The sequence below is a fragment of the Stegodyphus dumicola genome, chromosome 2 (genome assembly GCF_044657685.1).
Source record: "Stegodyphus dumicola isolate Sdum_Otavi_A_Nest chromosome 2, ASM4465768v1".
Classification (NCBI taxonomy): Eukaryota; Metazoa; Arthropoda; class Arachnida; order Araneae; family Eresidae; genus Stegodyphus; species Stegodyphus dumicola.
Genome location: NC_140769.1, coordinates 172,589,554 through 172,596,999, shown reverse-complemented (window position 1 = coordinate 172,596,999; position 7,446 = coordinate 172,589,554). Strand labels below are relative to the sequence as shown.

Genomic DNA, 7,446 nt, shown 5'->3' with positions numbered 1-7,446 from the left:
TACTTTCGTCTTCTGCTAAATGATTCGCACTAAGACTTCTGTAGAGTGTTAGGTATTCAGCAGGTACGGAAGTTTAATATTTTTGAGAATTAAATATTTTTATTGTCTTCATTATAAATTGCAGATTATTTAAGTGCAATAAAATTGTTACTCGAAATTAGTGGATTCTTTTGTAAGAGACTTTTGTAAACCTTTTCGGGCATGTTTTTGTTATCCTTGAAATGCTTATAAATGTGCGTTCTTTCTTCGGATATTCTTTTACGGCTGTATTTCCTATTCTATTAAATCAATGTTTTAGGAAATCTTCCACGTATTATGAATAATATTGCTTATTTTATAATTATAGATATTAATTCCATGATTTTTTTTAAATTACTAACAATATTTAAATGTAAAAGAAAAACCTTTGTAAGGAAAAAAGTAAAAACGCAACCTTTGAACCAAAACTAATTGCCACCTAAATTTCTAAAACGCGCAGTAATTAATTTCAAAATAAGAATTGCTACCAAATGATTATCTGAAAACGGTTTAGTTAATTTTATTCGTTTGTTTTGTTCAAACTCTTTCTAAAATTATGTTAAAGCTTCCATATTTGCTTAATTTTTTGTTGTTGTTTTTGTTCTTAGTAGCTTTTTTTAAATTGTATTTAATTTTTTTGAGAAAATATCAATTAATATGTGTTAACTTGTGGTTAGTTTTTCAAGAGGAAATATCAAATCCTCTAAATTAAAACAGTAAACAAATTTAGTTGTTAAATTCCTATAACTTTGCTTGTATTGTCGGTAATAGCAAAATGCTACACAACAGTACCCTTTGGCTCCTGTCGATGATAATCTTGTCTCCTATCCTTCCGAATAACGAACTTTGACAGAAATCACACTTTGCGAGTTTCCCGGGCATTGCTCTCATTTGGAAAAAATCGCCAACGTTTGGCGACCACGCTTTCCAGCAACCGATTTAAATTCCCGCATCAATGGCAGCACGTGTTTTCTTCTCATACAGCCGGTGTAGCCTGTGGTGTGTTGACGACAAATGTACTCTCAGTTTTCGTGCTGAAACTGAAATAGTGCATTTTTTGGCGCGTGTGTGTGACGCGATTTTGATTGTTATTTAGATCATTTTTGTTATTAGTATTCTTTTGACCTTTATATTAACCTGGAATTAAGCATGGTTTTTTAAGTGTCAAGAACAGCCATTGGGTAAGTAAAAAACATTTTTTAACATATTTTTTTTTTAAATTTGTTACTTGTAAATTTATTTACTTTTGATAAATAGCATAAATTGCCAAATTTAATTATCATACTTATATTTCAAATATGTTGTTGAATCTGAATATGAATAAAAATTCAAATAGGTTGTTTAGTGTTTTTAGAGCAAATATTAAATGTATTCCTTACCTATGTGGAAAGATTTTAATATAAAAGAAAAATTTCAGAATTATGCCCTTTAAATAACTGTTTATCATTTTCGAATTACTAGTTCATTTATCGTATTTCAGTTTAGTACTTCCTCACATTTTTTGTTTGCGGCAAGTGCCTCGCACTGTCTGCTCTTGACAGAACTCTTCTTCTTATACGTACCTGTCATTATAAATTTTTACTAATGTGAGTACTTTTTCTGAAGGCATATCTATGAATTAAAGATCACAGTAGTAACTGCTAATCTTAAAAAAATGTACATGATGGGTTTCATTATGTAATATTTATTATTTTGCTTGTGAAAATTTTTGTTTTTTGTATTGTTTTATTTAATTACTAAATTTCTGTCTCAAATTCCAACAGTACATTCGCCAAGATTAAATCCACAAGAAAAAAAAAAGGAAAAGGAAAATTTTTTATTTTTTTACACCAAAGGATAAAGTATTTTAAAGAATTATTTTTCATATGTACAATCAAATATTTCCAAGCTTCTTAATTCAATGCATTAAGCACTTAATTTATTTTATGTTTTGCATTAATTATGTATTTTGACTCTGATTACAACTGTTTAATTTCACAAAACAAATTTATTTGAGAAAATCGGTAACCCCATACATTTTTTGTAACAGTGCATTTGCTTTGACTTTAATGTTCAATAAATTAGGTATCATCATAAGCTTGTCAATATTTAAATTTATTAAATTACGAGGAAATCCACTAGGACTATTTCCGTAGAAGATTTTGTGAAATACTTTTTAAGACAAACTAACTCGTATTCACATGAAAAATTCGCAGTAAAATCCCGTGCATCTAGCTCATTCGCCACGATGTGCATCCTAAATCGAACTATACTTAACCGAATAATCTAATAACGAACTATACCCTAAAATATACTTTTACCTAAGGTATTTTAAAAATATTTGAATATGAATTGTGAACGTGCAGAAAGCAAAAATGTTTCTAATTAATTGTATTGTATGCTGTTGCTTGACGTTTTGGTTGCTTTGCTTTAACTTCCATAAATGTGCTATTGTGCTAATTTTAATAATTAATATACTTATTTTTGCAGTAATTTGCTTTTTATATTTGAATAGTGAGAATTATAGTGAATTAAAGAGAGAGGGAGAAACATGTTGTTTTACATTTTGTTTTCAACTGCGTGTTTATGTTCTTTGCTAGCAGTTGTTTTGTATAATAAGATATTTGCTCTTCGTTTGTATAGTTAATGCATCCATGAGCAAATAAATTTTGTGCGTTTATTTTCCTCTTTGATTTACCAACATATATCATCAATATTACTTTTATTTCTTTTTACGAAATTAAATTCTGTAATCAAACAGTATCAGGGTACTTAAGAGCCTCCTTCCCAGGCAATTAATCTCTATTGCGGTTTAGTTTTATACTATTTATCAGTAACGTTTTCTTTATTATTGGAACCGATATTTTACACAAAATATTTATTGTAAATTAACTATAAAATTCACAAACTTTAACTCATTCAGCTCACGTCAACCATCGATGCTGGAGATTAAAACTGAACTATAAAACAGCATTAAATTGTATTAATATTAAAATTGTATTACTATCAAAAATGTATTAATTTCTCTAGTTGTTGTGCTATAATTTTCATGTTCAACTTTCAATTAATATTACCTGGTAATCGCTATCGATTTATCACTATACCTGCTCTACAGAAATATTTTAAGAACATTAAATGATACAATGAAAATGAATAAAAAAACAAGCAGTGGTATTATAAGCTCCGTTTCAGACGTTGGTGTAAATGTCATATCTGGTTTAAACCGAGCCTCGTTGCTAGGTAACCAGACCTTGCTACGTCACAAAAACTTGTTTAGGGATTTTGGCATAAAGTTGGAAGGTTTCAAATTTTATGTCGACTTGCTATATGAGTCGACCAATCAGAGCTAACGCGCTAAACCTATTGAATGGGAAAGATGTATATACATCCAAATTTAGCTTCGCTAATTGGCTACGCCTTAGTCCCTGTCTCGCAGGTGTGAACGGAACGCCCGCATTTTATGCTTCATGACTAGGCCTCTATGGCATTTATACCACCCTCTTGACGAAGCCTTAAGGAATATTATATCATAAAATATGTTTTATTAAAATTTTAACTGACAGAATTTGTTCATTTTATTAATATCTTTTGTTGTTTTTGTAATCTTTTGATAACTTGCGATAAGGTAGCAGAAAATTTCGCTATAAAAAATAAAAATGTTTATTTAAGGTTTTGTAAATGTTATGATATGTTAGCATACTAATTTGGCTACAATGTTACGATCGCATACCTAATGTAAAATTACTTCTCTGTGTGTAGAAAACAATTTTTACTTCGCTAAGCATTGATGCTACATGATTTCTAAAGAGTTCATGCTGTATCTAGTAACGATATGCGTACAACCAGATGATCTTTTAAATCTTTGTTATTTAAGTCTGAGGTTTCAATTCGCAATTGCTTTACGCGCATGTGAAACTAACTATAGTATATGTTTCATGGGACTAATGTTTGAAGAATTAGAAGGACAGTACAACTACAACTTTTGGAAACAGTCTTTGAGTAATCAGTAAAATGTCCTGGCAGTATTTCTTGCCGTATTTGTCTTCCGAGATTATCATTTACAGAGTTGTCAGGAATAAATGTATCTAGTCTGTAATGATGTTTGGCTGGGTCGTAAATGTTCAAGGATTTCGCTGATGAAAAATGTTCAAAGCACCATATAACCTTCCGCAGTGAATCCTGGTGACAACATTTGGACAAATAAAGGATGTATACAGTATTTCATTGCAACATTATTCGATCACTTATTATTCTGTGAAGGAAGGCCTTTTTTTTCCTATTGTAGCAAAAGCTGGTATAGATGACATTAAAAATCTTGTTCGGCTATTAATTATAGGATACCTAAAAATGTTGGGCTTCTGCGGTAAGCTTGAAAACCTTTTTGGTGTTTCAGCCACGTGGATTTAGAGACATTTTTTAATTTTAATACTTACTTATCATCGCAATCACCTTAGCAGAAGTCGCCAACATTTTAGAATAAAATAAACTCTATTAACCACGCGCATAACAATTATTCATGCAACCATGCGCATCATAATATTTATTTACCACCATCGCCCTTTTTGTATGCGTTTTTTTTTTTTTTTTTTTTTTTTTTTTTTTTTGCTATATTGCAAGTTCCAATGGCTTTTACAGAAAACTATGATTGCTCTGTCTTAAACACGAATTTAAAATTTGTAGTGAATAATAATAGGATGTATAAAGGAATAATGGTTCAAATCTTTTTGAAAGCGATCGCTATGAAATTTCTACAACAGAAACAAAACAAACAAAAAAAAAATCTTTTCCAACTATGTTTATTGACTGTTTTTGGAATAAATGCATATATGGAACGTAAATTATGTATATATGCATGTAATACATAACTTTTTTTATAATAAAAGTAGTTGTTATTTTTTTCCGTTAAATTCGCCAAACTGCGCCAAGGAGGTTGCAATAATACGTAAGTACCGGTTTCTGTAACTCACTAGTGAGGATCTTAACATATTATCTCTGCCCATCTTCGTAAAAAACTTCATCATCTTAATGACGCTAAAACACATGACTGCATGGTTTTTCCGCAATGTTTAGGTAGTTATTTGGTTATTATCTTATATTAGTCTTTATAATAAAATGTTGTCTATAATCATCTGCTTTTAGCCTTAATTTCTCTAGTAAGAATGTTTTGAACTTCCTTGACATAAACCATACACAAATTAAAATTTTTTATGAATTTATGTTTGTTAAAATGGACGTTAATAATACCACTAAGACATATAGTACATAAATAGCACTAACTGTTGGCAGCATAAATTATGGTATGTATAAATACAGAAAATACCAAATTCTTTGGTAACACAAAGCATCTCAATAATAGTGCCATTGCTATGTTTGGTAAGTGCCTAAGACATGACGCAGTTTCCAATATATGGAAAGGTTCCCGCGAACTTTTCGACGATAATTGTAAATTCCCAAGACGTTTGGCTACAGCTATTAAAGCAAGATGAGGACCAAGAAGTTGATATATATACGTGCATGTAACACAGGTATTGTTTGTTATACATAGATATATTTCATGATCGTTGCGTTACGTAGCATTCTATCCAAATACAATTAGAGAATTTAAAGAAATGAGTATTAGTTTTTAGCCCAAGGATCTTTAACTCGGAAGGGCTATTAGTCTGGAAATGAGATTTTGCGTTGAATCACTTTTCAGATTGTTGCCACCAAATATTATCTTCCTGTATTATTTTAAAATAAATTAAATAAAGCAGAATGTGCATGAATGTAGGTATGTTTCTTGCACTGGGAAAAAAACGACGGTACCTAAACCCATCAAATTTTGAATAGCGTAATCCTCCACCCGAACATGGAAACTTGTATGCCCTAAATTTTGAATTTCATGTTTGTTTTATTATTTAGTTCGCATTTTGTAAAACCTCAACGAATTTTTGATTAACAATCTCAACGATTTCATAGCGAGCAATGGCAACACTGTACAGAAAAAACATTTTTATTTCCAGTGCACGAGACTGCCTATCGGAAATTCTAAAGGTATGCTGTTTGTAAATATTTTTGTGATATTGCTGTTGAGTTGAATTTTATGCTTTAAGCGCGAAGAGCATGATATTTAGTAAATAACTGTAACACAAAAAACGTTAAAAAAAAGGCCTCTTTGGGGCGTAATATAAAATCTGAAAGCTTTCAGATTTTTTTCTTTCAGTTTTTATTAATTATTTTCTAATTTTATTAATTCTTAACGTTTTCAAAACTATCGGTTAAAAATGTAGCAAATGAAAGCGTGAGAAAGTTGCACAGTGCAAACCAAATTAATCTGCTATTACAATGTCTTGCATGAATAGCAACCATTAATTAAGCACGTAACTACACTTGCAAACCATGTTTACATAAACAAATATGCAAAGCGTGAGAGAATCGTTTTTGCGTTTGCCATTATCCGACCGCACTAAATATCATTTGCGTTCTAATTTTCTTTTCATTTTTACTTCCGTTTGATTGGATTTTTCTACTCGTTGCGTAGCTTTGATGAGATGCAGTTTGGTACCTCTGCGAAACTTGTTTAAACGGTGTGGGAAAATTTCATCTGTGAGAGTGGCAGAGCAATCTGAGACACTTGTCAAAGATAAATTATAAAAAGACATGGTAATAGCATATCTTCAAAAGTAGCTTTGGTGTATATAAGCACCGTGAGAGTTGGAAGTATTATATCAGTAATAAATATATCATTTCCATATTTCCTTTCGAGATTTTAACTCAGGCTCAACCTTCCTTTTTATTTTTAAATTTGTAATAAAAGTTTTCCTTTATGCAATGTCTCAGAATTAATATTTCGAAAGCTATATATGTGTTTCATTTTGCTTGTCATATGTTCATTTAGTAGTCCAAAGGGGCTTCGTACCTGAAAAACTATTGTTTTCGTTTTGCGATTTTGCATTGGTTCATTATAAATGTCCGTTTCACTTTTCAAACTGTTGCCACCCAATGTTAGAGTCCTACATTATATTTGAAGAAATTAAATAGTGAAAAATCTGCATAAATGTATGTGTATTTCTCGCATTGTGATAAAACAAAGGTACATAGACCCATCGAATTTTGAATGACGCAATCCTGCTGCGAATATGGGCATGTGGAAGCCCAAATTTGGAATTTGTTTTATTATCGCTTTCATATTTTGTAAAACTTTAACGAATTTTTGATTAACAAACTCAAGGATTTCAAAGCAAGCGATAGCAACTTTGTACAGAAAAGACATTTTTACCTCCAGCGCGTGAGACTGCGTATCGGAAATTCTAAAGATAGGCTCAATTTAAAGCTATCTTGCCATCTTGCTCTTGAACTGAATTTTATGGTTTAAGTGCGAATAACGTGATATTTAATAAACAAAGTTAACAGACAAAATGTTAAAAAAAGGCCCCTTTGTGCATAATTTAAAATCTGAAACATTTTATA

The 7,446-nt window shown here is 30.7% G+C and overlaps 1 protein-coding gene across 1 annotated transcript in view; it reads left to right on the top strand.

Moving 5' to 3' along the window:
- Nucleotides 1–1,018: 1,018 nt before the first annotated feature.
- The window catches only part of LOC146998652 (uncharacterized), a 464,415-nt gene continuing 457,987 nt past the window's right edge, over nt 1,019–7,446 (top strand). The window contains exon 1 of the mRNA XM_085811452.1: nt 1,019–1,199. The gene's annotated coding sequence lies outside the window, so the exon portion shown is untranslated. The remainder of the gene's footprint in view (nt 1,200–7,446) is intronic.